General features: G+C 42.6%; 1 long non-coding RNA gene across 1 annotated transcript in view; it reads right to left on the reverse strand.

Annotated features, from left to right (window-relative positions):
- LOC125753383 (uncharacterized) overlaps positions 1-16,588 on the reverse strand; it is a 31,435-nt gene extending 14,847 nt beyond the window's left edge. The window contains exon 1 of the long non-coding RNA XR_007405082.1: positions 16,330-16,588. This is a non-coding gene — a long non-coding RNA (uncharacterized LOC125753383). The remainder of the gene's footprint in view (positions 1-16,329) is intronic.
- Positions 16,589-17,396: the final 808 nt, after the last annotated feature.

Here is a 17,396-nt window from a genome sequence, read left to right on the forward strand (position 1 = left end):
AAACAGGACACCTTGGGGTTGCTCTGGCTGGAGTACAAGGAGGAGGGAGGACAATGTGGGTACACGATGAGAGGTAGGGAAGCAACCCAACCAGATCTTCACTAAGGCAAAGTGGGACAGCCAGGAAAGCAATCACCAACACTCAACATCAGAGGAAAGAAAAAGAGGAAGCGAGGCTATGGAAAACTTGAGGGTAGCAGCTGGCAACTGTCACCATCACTTGGAAAGAAAATTTCCACATTTTTCAGTTAGAGGCGTCATATGCCCTGCTATAAGGGCATGGCCACGGAGATGAGACCATGACGCAGAGCTCTTTCACAGTAACTTTCAAGCACGACTAGAAAAATATCATGAGTAGCAAAATAAGACCGTCCCTAGAGGAAATGCAACTTCTAAGAAAATGGTCAGCTCTAGTTAGAAACAAATTTAGACTCCCTTCTTTCACCTATCAAATGAATAAAACTTAAAAAATAGTGATACCTAATGCTGGTAAAAGGATGGAGAGACCAATTAATGGAGATACTAAAAGTACAGCTTCTCTAAAACAGCACTGTCCACCAGAATTTTCTGAAGTGATGGAAATGACCTCTGTGTTTTCCGATATGGTAGCCACTAGCCACATGTGATTACTGAGGACTAAGGCTAGTGGATTGTGCTACAGAGGAACGGACTTTAAAATTACATTTAAATATAAATGTGGCCACATGTGGCTAGTTGCTATCATACTGGACAAAGCAAGTCTAGAACTCAAACATTGTATATAGCAAATTTCATATCTATACATAATCTATGATCCCGTAATTCCATGTTTGGGAATCCAATTTAAGGAAATAATTAGAGGTATTTATACAAACATTTTCATCAAAGCGCTATTTAGAGCAGTGTAAAGATAATGACAGCTTAAATATCTAAAAATGGGAGATGGGTTATATAAATTATACCATAAATTAGAATATTGTACAGTCATTAAAACTGTTGTTTTGGAAACTTAATGCTAAGAAAATGCTCCTTATATAATGTAAGCAGGAATATAAAACAGAAGAATGGTTTCAATTATGTTTAATAATAAATTCTATACAAGGACAGGTAGTTTTAAAAAAAAACACACACCTAAGAAGGAACCAATTTCAAATGGTTAAAATATTAGGTTCAGGGTTGTTCAGTTACGGGTGACACTTTTTCTTCTTTTTATGTTTCTGAAATGTTCATGTTGTCTACTCTCACTTTAAGAAAAAAAAATGTAATCTCGCATCCTCAGAACTTTTTCCCAAAACTCACAAGTTAAATGAACTAAAGTCCTTGTGACAAATCTGCTAGAAATGCCATTTCATTTAATGGCATTCAAGCCTTTAAAATTCTTACCCACCAGGAGCTAGAGGATATACCTCCTAAGAGAGAGAATGAGTGTCTTAGGATAGTCTTTTTGTTCCCAGTGCTCTGGAGTGATGGGGAGGTGCCTCATGTTGGAGGAGTTGGGCTGGGCCCTCTATGGCCCTGCTATGGATTTGGAGATGCAGATCCCTCAGTTTGGGGGAATTTAGTCATATTATTTATTTAATGATTCCCCACCACTACCAACACACACACACACACACACACACACACACACACGTACCCAGTCTCTTTCTGGAACATTTATTATTGAAATGTTGAACTTTCTGGAGCACCTAGATGGCTCAGAGGTTGAGTGTCTGCCTTTGGCTCAGGTTGTGATCCTGGGGTCCTGGGATAGAGTCCCCCATCAGGCTCCCTGCTCATCAAGGAGTCTGCTTCTCCCTCTGCCTACGTCTCTGCTTCTCTCTGTGTCTCTCATGAATAAATAAAAAAGTCTTAAAAATAAAAATAAACATTGAACATCCTGAACCAATACTATAATTTTACAATCTGTTCTCTTTTCCCAATGTCTCTTTTATTTCATGTTTTGCTTTCTGGGAGATTTGATTCACAATCCTCCACTGAGTTTTTAATTTCTGCTTTCGTATTTTTAAATTCCAAGAATGCTTTTTTATTCGTCAATGTTCATTTTAAGAATAGCAACTTAGTCTTGTTTCATGGTTGCAGCGTCTTGTCTCTCTCTAAGGCATACATTCTCCACAGGAGCTCTATTGGCCCCCAAAGGCACAATAATTGGTTCTTTGCGGGTTGGCAAAAAAAATCTTAGATATTACAGTGCTTTGTAGCCCTTCAAAACTCAACCCTCTCTGACCAAATCACATTCTTCAATATTTAATTTTTCTCATGAGAGAAAATAAAATTGAATTCTGATTTTTCTCCTTAGAGGTGTGATTTAGGTTTTCATGTCCCAGCATAATCTCTATGAATTGATCTGGGTTCTCTAGAAAAACAGAAACCAATTATATAGAGATATATACAAACAGCGTATATCTTGAACAATGCAGGGGTTAGGGGTATCAGTAAAAAATCTGCAATAGCTGGGATCCCTGGGTGGCGCAGCAGTTTGGCGCCTGCCTTTGGCCCAGGGCGCGATCCTGGAGACCCGGGATTGAATCCCACGTCGGGCTCCCGGAGCATGGAGCCTGCTTCTCCCTCTGCCTGTGTCTTTGCCTCTCTCTCTCTCTCAATCTCTATCATAAAAAAAAAAAAAAAAAAAAAATCTGCAATAGCTTTTGACTCCCCCAAAACTTAACTACTAATAGCTTACTGATGAGCAGAAGCTTTACTGCTAACAAACAAGCGGTTAACACATATTTTGTATGTTCTCTGTATTCTATACTGTATTCTTGCAATAAAGTAAGCTAGAGAAAAGATGTTAAGAAAATCATAAGAGAAAATACATTTTCTCTTTTTACAGCATAGTACTGTGCTGTAAAAAATCTGCATATAAATGAACCCATACAGTTCAAACCCCTTTTGTTTTAGTCTCTACTGTGTGAGGGAGAACACTACTACAAGGAATTGGCCCCCACACTTATGAAGGCTAAGAAGTCTAACTAAGGCCTGCAGTTGGCAAGCTGGAGACTCAAAAGAGCAAATAGCATAGTTCTAGTCTGAGCCCGAGGCCTAAGCAGGGTTGTCAGTGGTTTAAGTTTCAGTCTGAGTGTGAAAGCAGGACAAGAACAATGTTCCAGGTCAAGACAGTCAGGCAGAGAGAAAGAATTCATCTTAGCCTTTTATTCTCTTCAGACTTTCAACAAACTGGATGAGGCCCACCCACACTGGGGAGGCCAACCGGCTTTACTTAGTCTACTGACTTAAATACTGATCTCATCCAGCAACGGCCTCATGACACACCCAGAAAAAATGCTTATTTTTTATTTTTTTAAAGATTTTACTTATTTATTCATAAGAGATACACACACACGCACACACACACACACACAGAGGCAGAGACACCAGCAGAGAGAGAAGCAGGCTCCATGCAGGGAGCCTGATGTAGGACTCAACCCTGGGACTCCAGGATCACACCCTGGGCTGAAGGCAGGTGCTAAACCCCTGAGCCACCCAGGGATCCCCCAGAAATAATGTTTAACCAGATATCTGGGTACCCTCATGTCCAGTCAAATTGATACATTAAATTAACCATCACAGGGACTCCTGGGTGGCTCGGTTAAGTGTTGGACTCTTGATTTCAGCTCAGGTCCCGATCTCAGGGTGGTGAGATGGAGCCCAGAGCCTGGCTTCAAGCTCAACAGGGAATCTGCTTGAGATTCTCTCTCTCATTCTCCCTCTGCCCTCGCCCCACTCATTCTCTCTTTCTTTAAAATAAATAAATAAAATATTTTTTAAAAAGGAGGGGCGCCTGGGTGGCTCAGTTGGTTAAACGTCTGCCTTTGGCTCAGGTCATGGTCCCAGGGAACTGGGATCAAGCCCCACATCAGGCTTCCTGCTGAGGTGAATCTGCTTCTCCCTCTCCCTACCTGCCATTCCTCCTTCTTGTGCTCTTCTCTCTCTCTCTCTCTCTCTTAAATAAATAAAATATTTTAAAAAGTTTTTTTAAAAATAAAATTAACCATCACACCATTTTCCCCTTTCCTGTTTTGGTCTCTATCTTTATTTTTAAGGGCTTTTCTCAGGTGTGTGGTGATCCTTGGTTTTCCATTTATGTTTTAAAATGGGGAGCTAAAAAGCTGCTGGGAAGTTCTGCGCGTGAGGAGTTAACTGTCAATGTGGGTTCCCCCACATGGTGATCTGATGAGGCTGTTGCTTCTTATAACCTATAGTTTGCTATCTTTAGGTCTTTCCAGAAAATAATCTTCTAGCCCCTGCCGGGTGGATACCATCCTAGCTACCCGTGATCTGGGAACCAAGCCAGTGTGGAGTGAGGAGAATCTCAACACTTGGTATGTAAGCTTTCACTTAGTCTCCAGGGAAGGTTTTAGTGGAGTAATATTTATAATATAGTACTCCATCCTCAATTTTGACTGATGGTGTCCCCTTATCCATAGATATTTTAGGCTAGCCTCTAGTCTTGGTCTGGGGTTGGAATCATACAGTTGTCTGGCATGTGGACATGGGGAGGAAGCTTGTGGGTATAAATGCTCCTTAAGGACTTTCAACCAGTCCTTCTATTTTCAATCCTATCTACACTGATACTTCTAGAAATAGCTGGTGTTGCCATATCCTGAGGCACAAAACTTTTGGGAGTTCTCAACTGAGCTGCTTCTTGTCTTTCATCACTACTGGCTTAAGATTCAATTTCTCAAGGCTACTAGGCAGGTTGCCATTCACCCTTCTGCTTTCAAGTCCCCCATCTTTTCATGTCTTTATAACTTTATCCTGTAAAAAATCATTTTGCTGTCATTTTAGTGGAGTTTCCAGAAAAAGCTGAAATACGTGTGTGTATTTCATCTGCCATCTTTAACCAGAGGGGCTGGGAAGGCAAAAGCAGCACATAGATCGAGGGACAATATGAGGAAGAAAGAGATTGGGATGATTGCCAAACGCAAACGCGCTGAGGATTTGGAGGAATGGAAACAACTTGGGGATGCTGAACTTGGTGGATGTGCTTAGAACTAAAGAAAGGTTAGTTCCAGGCATTCCCCTGGGCAGAGCCCAGGATATTGCTGAAGCAGGGTCAGGCACTATTCAGAGAACTGCTTCAACCTGTGTCCTGAAGTACTTATCAAGGACCTTAGTACTGGCCAGACTTTTTTCCTATTAATGTAATTTATAGGATTCTTGGCCAAGAGAGAAGCTAGCACATCTATAAGGATTTCTTTACAAAGATGTTTATTAGCAGCATTATTTGTAATACTAAATATTAGAAAGAGTCTAAACCAAAGCTCAGCCACAATAACCAATGGATCAAATCCAACCCCCCTTCTATTTCGGTTAGTAAAGTTGACCTGAAGCACAGCCACACCCATGTACACATTGTTTATATTTCCTTTCATGCTATAACAGCAGAGACTATGGCCAGCAAAGCCTAGAATATTTACTAATTGATCCTTTAAGAGAAAGTTTGCTGACCGCTGGTCTAAATAACCAGTAAGAGAATGGATAAGCCAAATAAGGTACATCATACGACAAAATAGAATATAATCAATGAACATGATCTCTAAGAAAAAGTTTGGGTTTTTTTTCAAACTAGTAAAAAATACGCATAACAAAATTTACCATCAACTATTTTTTTTTAATTTGGGGTGGTGGAGGGGCAGAGGGAGAGGAAAAGAGAGAATCCCAAGGAGGCTTCGCACTCACTGCAGAGCCAGATGTGTGGCTCCATCCCACAACCCAAGATCATGACCTGAGCTAAAATCAAGAGTTGGACACCATCTGAACCACCCATTGCCATCAACTTCTTTTTTTGAAGATTTTATTTATTTATTTGACAGAGAGAGAGAGTGGGCACACGCACAAGCAGGGGGAGCAGGAGAGGAAGAAGCAGGATCCCTGATGAGCAAGGAGCCCGACATGGGGCTCGATCCCAGGACACCGGGATTATGACCTGAGCCAAAGGCAGGCGCTTAGCCAATGGAGCCACCCAGGCACCCCACCATCAATTGTTTTTAAGTGTATAGTTTGGTGGTGGTAATTACATTCATATTGTTGTGAAACAGCTTTAGAACATTTGTAAATCTGAAATTCTGTACCCACTAGATAACATTTTCCTTCCCCTCAGCTCTGGTAAGCACCATTATATTTCCCGTTTCTATGAATTTAACTACTTAGATATCTCATTTAAGCAGAATCATATAATTCTTTTTTTTTTGTGACAGGCTTATTTTAATTAGTGTGCTATCCTCAGGGTTCATGCATGATGTAGCATATGACAGGATTTCCTTCCTTCTTAAAGTAGAATAAAATTCCATGTTGTGTATATACCATAGTTTGCTCATCTATTCATCTGTCAGTGGATATTTGGGTTGCTTCTACCCTTCGCTATTATGAATAGTGCTACTATAAATATACATAGGTACATATATATCTTTGAGACCCTGCTTTCTCGTTTGGCTAAATACCCAGAAGTAGGATTACTAGATCGTATGGTAGTTCTATTTTTAATTTTGGAGGCAACATCAATTCTGTTTTCCATAATAGTTGTATAATTTTACAACCCTACCAATTGGAACAAGGGTTCCAATTTCTCCACATTCTCAGCAACACTTGCTATTGTGCATAGTTTTGATAGTAGTATTCTAATGGGTATAAGGTGATATCTCACTGTAGTTTTGATTCACATTGTCCTGATGGTTAATGATATTGAGCATCTTTTTATATAATTATTGGCCATTTGTATATCATCTTTAGAAAAATGCCTATTCCAGTCCTTTGCCATTTTTGTTGTTTGTCATTTGTTCTTGAGTTATAGGAGTTCTTTATATATTCTAGCATCCCCCTTTTGCTAGAATCCTTTCTTGGTTTTACAAGGGCTTGGGTGTTGTAGCTTTCATTTGGTCTCTATAGTTCTCACAGAGATATTCTGGTCCATACATGGAGTTAACTCTGTGTCTCTGTGGGGGGAGGAGAGACTAGGGAGTCTTTCTAGCCTGTCATCTTGCTGATGTGACTGTGATAGGCAAATGTTTTTTACCATTTTAATACAATTTTTATATTTCAATGTTAAGTTTTAAAAAAATCCAAACATAATATTTGTTTTTTACCATTTTAATACAATGTTTATATTTCAACATTAAGTTTTAAAAAGATTAAGACATAAAATTACACAGTCTGTTCTGAACTATATGAAACTATTCATAGAAAAGGTGCTGGTAAGAAATGTAGCACAATAAAATGTTAATTCTTTTTTGTACTCTCTAAACATTTTACAACAAATATATATACTTTTATAATCAGGAAGGGGAAAGGCAATTAAAAAAAAAAAAACAACACAGTGGTGCCTGGGTGTCTCAGTTGGTTAAGCGTCCAACTCTTGATTTCAGCTCAGGTCATGATCTCAGGGTCACAGGATCGAGCCCAGCATGGGGCCCCTGGCTCATCGCGGAGTCGGCTTGAGACTCTCTCGGTCCCTCTTCCCACTCATGTGTGAATGCTCTCGCTCTCTCAAACAAATAAACAAATAAGATCTTAAAAAAAGAAAATTAGGGGATCCCTGGGTGGCTCAGCGGTTTGGCGTCTGCCTTTGGCCCAGGGCACGATCCTGGAGTTCCAGGATCGAGTCCTATGTCGGGCTCCCGGCATGGAGCCTGCTTCTCCCTCCTCCTGTGTCTCTGCCTCTCTCTCTATGTCTATCATGAATAAATAAATCTTTAAAAAAAATTAGAAGCTCAGAAGTAGACCAGGGGTCATAGGAAAGGAGTAATGTATTCAAGGACCCAAAGAGCAGAAAAATAGTGTTTTGTAGGTGTGTAGAATAGAGTTACAAAAAAGGGAACAGAACAAAGCAAAGAGTAAGATAAAATTAACAGGAAGTACCTATGGGAAGGTTGGGTGGGAAGAAAAGAAATAACTTTCCACGTCAATCAAGATGTCCAAGGAACTGACCGTGGAATATCCCCAGTAGATGCATACCTTGTACAGGAAGGCTTCCTCCCACTGTGACATGGCCCATACCCTTTATGCATAAGCGTCAATATGAGGCATGGGAACCACAGGGGAAGAGAAAGGGGAAACACCAAGAATTTCAGTCTTTCGTGTAAGAACAATCCAAGGTTGCCCAACTTGAGGGAGTTCCCAAAGCAGGGTGACCAGCCATCCCAGTTTGCCAGGACAGTCCGTCCTGCATCACAGGAAACTCCTTAGTGCCAGGTGAACCTGGGCATTTCTTCCCCTATAAGCCATACTCTATCATGCATGTGCCTGCGGGATATGGATTGAGAATGGATTCACCTTTTCTTTTTAATTTTTAAATTTTAATTCCAGTGTAAATCACATACAGTGTTATATTCAGGCATACAATATGGTGACTCAACACTTCTATACATGACTCAGTGCTCATCATGATAACTGTACTCTTAATCCCTATAACTATCAGTTTGTTCTCTATAGTTAAGAGTCTGTTTCTTAGTTTGTCTCTTTCTATTTGCCCATTTGTTTTGTCTCTTGAACTGTACATATTAGTGAAATTATATGGTATTTGTCTTTTTTAAAAGATTTTATTTATTTATTCATGAGAGACACACAGAGAGAGGCAGAGACACGGGCAGAGAGAGAGACAGAGAGGGAGAAGCAGGGTCCATGCAGGGAGCCCGACATGGGACTTGATCGCGGGTCTCCAGGATCACACCCTGGGCCGAAGGCAGGCACCAAACTGCTGAGCCACCCAGGCATCCCGATATGTCTTTTTTTTTTTTTAAGATTTTATTTATTTATTCATGAGAAACAGAGGGAGAGGGGGAGAGAGGCAGAGACACAGGCAGAGGGAGAAGCAGGCTCCTTGCAGGGAGCTGGATGTGGGACTCGATCCCAGGTCCCCAGGATCCCCCTGTGCCAAAGGCCCTAAATTGGTCTTTTTCTGACTCATGTATTTCACTTAGCTCCATCCTTTGTAGCTCCATCCATGTTGTTACAACTGGCAAGATCTCTTTCTTTTTATGGCTGAGTAGTATTCCAGTGTGTGTGTGTGTGTGTGTGTGTGTGCGCATCTGTGTACATATCTTTTTTTTTTTTTTTAAGATTTTATTTGACAGAGAGAGAGAGAGAGCACAAATAGGCAGAGCAACAGGCAGAAGGAGAGCAGGGAGCCTGATGCAGGGCTCGATCCCAAGACCCTGGGATCATGACCTGAGCCAAAGGCAGACACTTAACTGACTGAACACCCAGGTGCCCCATATACTACATCTTAATCCATTCATCTATCAGTGGACACATCTGGGCTGCTTCCAGAATTTGGCTATTGTAAATAAAGCTGCAATACACATAGGGATGCATGTATCCCTTTGAATTAGTGTTTTCATATTTTGGGAGTAAATACCCAGTAGTGTCATTACTGGATCATAGAATAATTCTGATTTTAACTTTTTGAGGGACCTCCTTACTGTTTTCCACAGTGTCTGCAGCAGTTTGTATCTCTACCAACAGTGCATGAGAGTTCCTTTTTCTCCAGAAACTCATCAACACTTTTTTCTTCCTCTGTTTTTTATTTTAATCATTTTGGCACATAATATCTCATTGTATTTGTGATTTTAATTTCCTTGATAAAGAGTGATTTTGAACATCTTTTGTCTATTGGCCATCTGTATATCTTCTTTGGAAAAATGTTCATGTCTTCTGCCCATTTTTAGTTTTTAAGAATGTTTATTTATTTAAAGATTTATTTATTTGAGAGAGAGAGAGAGAGAACATGAGTGGGGAAGAGGGTCAGAGGGGGAAGCAGACTCCCTGCTTAGCAGGGGCTCGATCCCAGGACCGAGCCAAAGGTAGACGCTTAACTGACTGAGCCACCCAGGCGCCCCTTTTGCCCATTTTTTTAATTGGAATATTTGGCTTTTTGGTGTTGAGTTGTATAAGTTCTTTATATATTTTGTGATTCATCTTTTATTAGATACTTCTCTGGACAGTTTGGTGGAACCCCATGAATGAATGGGTACTTTTATGAAACATAGAAAACAGTTCTGCTCCGGGCAAATGCAGCTTGACTATAGCCTGGTGCAGTCCCTTTGTGTGGAAGGTGTCTTCTGGCAGACATGGTCCCCAGGGTACACAGCTTGGCCAGCAGAGCCACAGCTGGTTTTTAGGTCCCAGTCTTCTAACCGGTACCTTTGTGCAGTGCACACACCACACAATCATTGGCAGCAGGCCTACCCCTCAGGTTCCAAAGGATTTGTTTTCTGTCCTAGATGTTGCTTATATCAACAATGCCAGAATAAAGAAGACACTTTAAAAAAAAAAAAGATTTTTGTTTATTTATTCATGAGAGGCACAGAGAGAGAGAGAGAGGCAGAGACACAGGCAGAGAGAGAAGCCGGCTCCATGCAGGGAGCCCGATGCAGGACTCGATCCTGATGTGGGACTTGATCCCAGGACTCCAGGATCATGCCCTGGGCTGAAGGCGGAGCTAAACCGCTGAGCCACCCGGGCTTCCCAAGAAGACACTTTCTTATTCATCGAACTATGTATTTTTGCCTAGAGACTGTCTGCCATGTGTGTAAAATCCAAAGTAAACCCTGGATCTTTAAAATTTTTCACATGTAAAGACCTGCTAGACACAGATGAAACGAAAGAAAGAAAGAAAGAAAGAAAGAAAGAAAGAAAGAAAGAAAGAAAGAAAGAAAGAAAGAAAAAAAAGACAACTGTGGGGGAGGGAGATATGGTAGCCAAGGATGAGGCTGGAAGTGGAACTCAGCGCTTGGATTCTGCTGCTCCAATTCCAGGGAGGAGAGAGCCTCCACCAGGCACACCCGTGGAGACTACTGTTTCTTTTCAGTAGACCCTTTACTTGTGCTCAGTGCTAGAAAGGTCATCTTTTCAGACGTTCACTACATCTTCAGGATTGCCACAGCCCGCTTCCCTCTCACTCCTCCCTCTGAGTCTCTGATAAAATGTATGTTAGACTTTTAAAATATATTTTCTGGGATGCCTGAGTGGCTCAGAGGTTGAGCATCTGCCTTTCGCTCAGGGCGTGATCCTGGGATCCAGGATCGAATTCCACATCAGGCTCCCTGCATGGAGCCTGCTTCTCCCTCTGCCTATGTCTCTTCCTCTCTCTGTGTGTATCTCGTGAATAAATAAATAAAATCTTAAAAAATAAAAATAAATATATTTTCTATGTCACTTCCCTTCTGCCTTTTCCATCTTTTTTTCTTAAACATTTCGAAAAGTTTTGATTTGTTTAAGTAACCTCTATACCCAGTGAGGGGCCCAAACTTATGACCCCAAGATCAAGAGTCACCTGCTCCTCCAACTGAATCAGCCATGTGCCCCTGCATTTTCCATCTTTTTATCTCTTGGAATGATGCTCTGAATAATTTCTTCAGGGCTGTCTTCCAATTCCTTAATTCCATCTTTAGTTGTATTTCTTTTGCTGTTAAACTTATCCATTAAGGTTAGTAGGCATATGTGTATGTATTTTGGTTGTGGCATTTTGTCTCTAGAAGTTCTACTTCGTTCCGGGAAGATTTTATCACTTGCTATAGTTTCCTGTTCCCAAAGATGTCAACAGAGCTGCCTTGTTGATCTACCTCGTTGAATTATTTGAGGCCTATATTGAAAGTATCGTCCTTCAAGAAGTATTTGCATTTGCTTTTGTGGTGTGCGTAGGGGCACTAAGAGTCTCAAAGCACCGTGAACCAAGTTCAAGGATTGCCAAGTCCCTGAGCCAGACTAGTGGCAGTGGCTACCATAGACAGAAATAAACCAGGAAAATGAACACACACATATATTTATGGAAGATGTGAGCACAGGGCTACCTGAGATTGTCACTGGAGACCCAGGCACTAGGATGAACGGAGTATCTTCTAGGCAGAAGCGGCAATCCTGTTGGCAGGTGAGCTCCCGGGAAAACACAGACGTGGTGGGAGCCTGACAGAAAGCAGTCAAGACCATCCCAAACTGGAGGCAGAACAGCATCATCAGAGGTGAAATGTTGCCCCCCCCCCCCAAGTTCTTACCTGATGAATTACAGCTACTAATGAGCCTTCCAAGGGCTCATTGAGCAGAAAAGTCAGTATCCTAATATGATGTCAGAATTTCAGGTGAACTGGCAGATATGTCAGTCCTTGGAAGAAAGACTGCAAGTCAGGGGCAGGTGCTTAGATTTGGGACTTTTTTATTGTTGTCCAAATGCTGTGTCATCTTAGAAGGATCATTTCCTTCTCTGGGCCTTGGTTTTTCCATCTGTGAGCAACAGTTTTATATTTGATCAGTATTTCCCAAATTTTGCTTTATTTTTGTAAGGATTTTATTTGAGAGAGAGAGAGGGAGAGCATGCACACAAGCAAGGGGAGTGGTAGGCAGAGCGGGAGGGAGAGGGAGAAGCAGGCTCCTTGCTAGCCAGGGAGTTGGACATGGGGCTCGATCCTAGGACCCCAGGATCATGACCTGAGCCGAAGGCAGATGCTTAACCAACTGAGCCACCCAGGTGCCTCTGTTCTTCAATTTTTAACCCTCACACAAACCCTCTAGGGATCTTGTTAAATTGTGGATTTTGATTCAGTAAGTCTGGGATGGGCTCTGAGAGTCTGTTTCTACCTAAGGAGCTCCCAGGTGATTCCCATACTGCTGATCCAGAGGCCCTGACTTTAAGTAGAAACATTGTACACAAACTAACCTCCCTCCTGGTTGGCTTTGGGCAAATAGGCTCCAGTTAAACAAATCCCCTTCTCAAGTGGATAATTTCATCTCATATTTCAGGACAGGACTCCAGTGTCTCTTCCTTCAGGAAGCCTTCCCTGGGATCTGGGATCTTTGCCTACATTGCCTCTCACCAACAGCCTGGGTGGGGAGCTCTCTTGTGGGCACCCTTGCCCAAAGCACTGTGAGCGTACCTTGCCCACTCTGCGCTGTAATCATGGGCCTGACGTCAACATTCATGTCTCCAGTACTAGCACTCAATATTTGGGTATAAATGAACCGAAGGACAAAGTAAGTTTTAACTGGGTGTAAAGGGATGGGGGTGATTCAGCAGATCCCTGACCAGGGCTCAAAAGGCAGGTGTCTGTTTATTCTCAGAGTTGCAAATATCTACTTGGCTCCTTAATGGTTTGGTTATGGATCAAATAATGCCCAGCTCCTTCCCCCTCCTGGTTCTTGTCTTGAAGCCCTAATCCCCAGGGTGACTGTATTTGAAGCCAGAGCTTTCAAAGAGGTAATTAAGGTTAAATGAGGCCATAAAGGTAGACCCTAATCCAGTAGTGTGGTATCTTTCTAAGAAGAGAAAGACAGAGATGAGCAGAGATAAAGAGAAAGACAGTATGAGCAGAGATAATGAAAGGCATCTGAGGACACAGTGGGAAGGTGGCTGTCTGCAAGCCAGGGTGAGAGGTCTCAGGAGAAGCCAAACTGTCTGCACCTGAACTTGGACTTGCAACCTCCAAGACTGTGAGAAAATGACTGTTGTTCTACCTGCCCAGCCTGTGATACTTTGCTATGGCAGCTGAGCAGACGCCACAGCTCCTAACCTGGGGGAATGGGACCTCCAGGTTCTAGGCTGTTTCTGCTTAACAGAAGACTACTTAACAGTAGCCCCCTCAGGGACTACTCAGCAACCTCTAGCTGTCCCCCTCCCCCAGGCCAGCAGAGAAAAATCCCCTCCAGGCTAGGTAGTTGGTTTTTTTTTTTTTTTTTTTTTAAGATTTTATTTATTTATTCTTGAGAGACACAGAGAGAGAAAGAGGCAGAGACATAGGCAGAGGGAGAAGCAGGCTCCCTGCAGGAAGCCTGAGGTGGGACTCGATCCTAGGTCTCCAGGATCACACCCTGGGCCGAAGGTGGTGCTAAACCGCTGAGCCACCCAGGCTGCCCCAGCTAGGTAGTTTTTATGGAAAGATCAGAGAGGGGCCACCAGATGGAATTGGTGATACCTCAGGGATGCTGATCATTACTGTTACTCAGTGAGACATGTTTAAATTCCAAGACTTGATTTTCAGATCCCACCTTTTTGCCTCACCACTGCCTCTTGGTAGCTATACCCGGATATTGTCTGTGGCCCTTCAGCCTCATTCCTGCCTTTCCACATTCTTTTCTGTGTCTCCGTGGCTGGTGGCCTGGAAACTGCATTTTCCAAACTTCCTTGCCAGCTGGGTCCCGTGTCAGTTAGGTGTTGCTGGTGCAGGGCACTTGTGTGACTTGGTTGGAGGGCAGGAGCAGGGGAGAAGAGCCTCCCCCCTGTTTCCCCCAACCCCGATTGTGACATTCACAGCAGCTGCAGTAGGTGGATGCAGGCTGTGCACTGGTGGGGTCCTGGGGTGAGGGCAACAGTGGTGGCTAGGGTAACCGAGGCCTTCAGCAGCTTTGATAGCAGTTTCAATGACATGAGCAGGTGGGCTTTGGCTTTCTGCTCAGTGGGAGAGACAGTTTTAACAGCAGCAATACTTCAGATGAATGGGTGGCAACAGTTCCTACTCATGGGCTCTGAGACAAAATCCTCCCCTTTGCCTTTGGGTGGCACATATGTCAGAATTTCCTTCCTTGTTAAGGCTGAATAATATTCCATTGTATGTACATATCACATTTTGCTTATCCGTTCATGTGTCAGTGGATACTTGGGCTGCTTCCACGTTTTGGCTGTTGGGAATAATGCTACTATGCACATGGACATGCAGTATCTCTTTGAGACTCTACTTTCATGTATTTTAGATATATACCCAGAAGTGGAATAATATTACAGTTATATTTTCAAATTCTTTGAGGAATCACCATACCGTTTTCCACAGCAGCTGTACCATGTTATGTTCCCACAAACAGTTCTAGTCATTGGTTTCTTTTCTTTTTTAAAGTTTTTTATTTATTGGAGAGAGAGTAGAGTGAGAGAGAGAGCACGGGAGTGGACAGGAGAGGGAGAAGCAGACTCCCTGCTTGAGCAGGGACCCTAATTTGGGGCTTGATCCCAGGACTGTAGGATCACGACCTGAGCTGAAGGTAGATGCTTAACCAATTGAGCCACCCAGGTGCCCCAGGCATTTGTTCCTTAATAACATCACTTTCTCTTCAGGACCATAGAATGGTGTGAATGTGACAAAAGTGGTCTGAATATCAAAGGCTTTGAATGCCAGATAAACACCAAGCATTATACATCATTCACATTTGGTGACTGCTCTTGAATTGTTGAATTGTAGGAACCAAGCTAAGGATGCAGTATCTCCTATCCCCAACTGGGTTCCTGGACATCCTGGGTTCTAATTTTAATCTTTCCAGTACAAGTAAGTAAGTCATACACCTTCATGGACCTCATTTCCCCATCTGTAATATAAAGTGATTGAATTTCAAGGTTGTTAACTATAACTAGTTCTGGAATTGTTTCTGAGATTACCTCTTCAGTAACTATTTTAATGGAATCTTCTAGAGTCAGCAACAACTTAAAAGCCAGAGAAATGATGGAGTAATTGGAGTTCTTTGGCAGGATCTCAAATTGGAGGGCCAAAGATCAGTCAGGCACAGGTGTTGGGTTGATCGGCTTAATATTTTTTAAACTTTTGAATCTGAATTGTTGTAATTACAGATACAGAAGAGCTTAAAATAATAAGGGGCTATTAAATGTAAGGGTGTGGCAGTAAATTTGAAAACATAGAAAAAATAGATTTCTTGAAAAATGCAAAATACCAAAAGTGACACAGGAAAAAGTGGAAGATATAAGTAAATCAATGACTATAGAAGAGATTAGAAAGGTAATGAGATTTGATGTTGAAAAGACATTTGGATGAAATGGCCGCATAGCTGAATCTTATCTAACCTTTGGAACACAGATAATCACAATGTGATTCAAAATCTTGGCTACATGAAGTGTGGTCTATGGCCTAGCAGCATCAGCATCACTGGCAGCTCACTGGAAATGTAGAGTGTCAATCCCCCACGGAGATCTACTAAATGAAGCTCTGTGTCATTTAAGAAGCACTAGGCTAGGGCAGTGTTTCTCAACCTTGTTTGAACATGGGAATTATTTGAGGAGTTTTTAGAAATCCTGGTATTTGAATCCCCTCACCAGAAATTGATTTAATTGATCAGGTCCATGGCTTGGGTATCTGCATTTTAAAATACTCCTCATATGATTAATAATCAGAGATTTAACCTGGGCCATAGAGAAACATGAAAGGTGACAAACAACATACCCTCCAAATAGAAAAGAGCTACAGACCAATTTCATCTAGGATTAAAAATAACATTCAGTAATGATAAAACTTGAAAACGCTGAAAATTAAACAGTTGTCCCTCACAAGCTGCCTCACACATGACTAGAGGTTGATTCGACATTAGGAAAGCCACCAATGAATCTGTTCCATCACTACGTTACAGAGAAAAACCACCATAACATACCACAAACACACTCAGGGTGGGATGCCTTGGGGGCGCTTGATCTCCACTTGGCAGAGGCATCATCTCTCCATATTGTCGCTCACCTGGCTGGCTTTACATGTCTCCCTGACCCCCGGTCCCCACAGGCATGTGACTTTGTGACACATGCTTTGTTGCCAGCTCAGGCCTAGCCCAGACTTGCTGGGGCCACTTTGCCCTGTAGTCCTGGCAAGGCCGAGGCTTAATCGTGTCATTTGGAGGTGAATGACGGAGGTGTTGTCGTCACCTCTTCATTTTTCAACAGGCAGAGCTGGCAGGGGAAAGTACACCGCTTTCTTCATCTGTGGATATCCTGCCTCAGACAAGTTTGCCCTTTCTCAACCCTGAAAGGAGCGGAAGAGAGAAGGCAGGGGCCCACCTCCTGTGCCTGGGAAACGGGATGGGCTTCCTGCCCCCGCACTGTTGCTGGCTTGCATTCCAGTGCCCTGTGCCCTGTGGCTCACCTGCTTTGCCTTGCATTTCCTTACTTCCTTGACTTAATCATGCCAGTCCCTCCTTCTGGAACCATGAGCCTCTCATAGTTTTTAGTAAATCCCCATTTTGATTAGATACCCAGAGTCCATTTCGCTGCTGCTGAACTATTCCTGAGCAACATCATTACTCTGACCCAAGGGGACTGACTAGGACAGGAATCCAAACCAGTGTTCAGCTGTGATGATGCATGTCACATGTCAGCTGTGATGACAGTGACCAAACAAATCCATTTTCTGGGTGTTGTAGCAGGATTGTGGAGCCTTGGGGTCATCGACAGCTTCCAGATTTGCCAGCTCTTCAGGGTTACTAAGGTTTCAAGGATTCCTAAAGAACTGCTGGGAGCAATTGTGTTGTGCAGGGTCATTGTCACTCAGAGGTTGGGTTCCTGGGAGAGCACTGTGGCAGCCTGTAAGCTCCCTCCTCTAGACACTTCTGTCTCCTCCTTGTAGCAATGGTACCACCCCCCTTTCTAGCAAACAATGGTGAGAAGTTGGCAGAGATTGTGCTACGTGAGCTTGTTTATTCTCCATGGAATGGATTTTATTTATTTATTC

Source organism: Canis lupus, chromosome 23, assembly GCF_003254725.2.
Source record: "Canis lupus dingo isolate Sandy chromosome 23, ASM325472v2, whole genome shotgun sequence".
In the NCBI taxonomy this organism is placed as follows: Eukaryota; Metazoa; Chordata; class Mammalia; order Carnivora; family Canidae; genus Canis; species Canis lupus.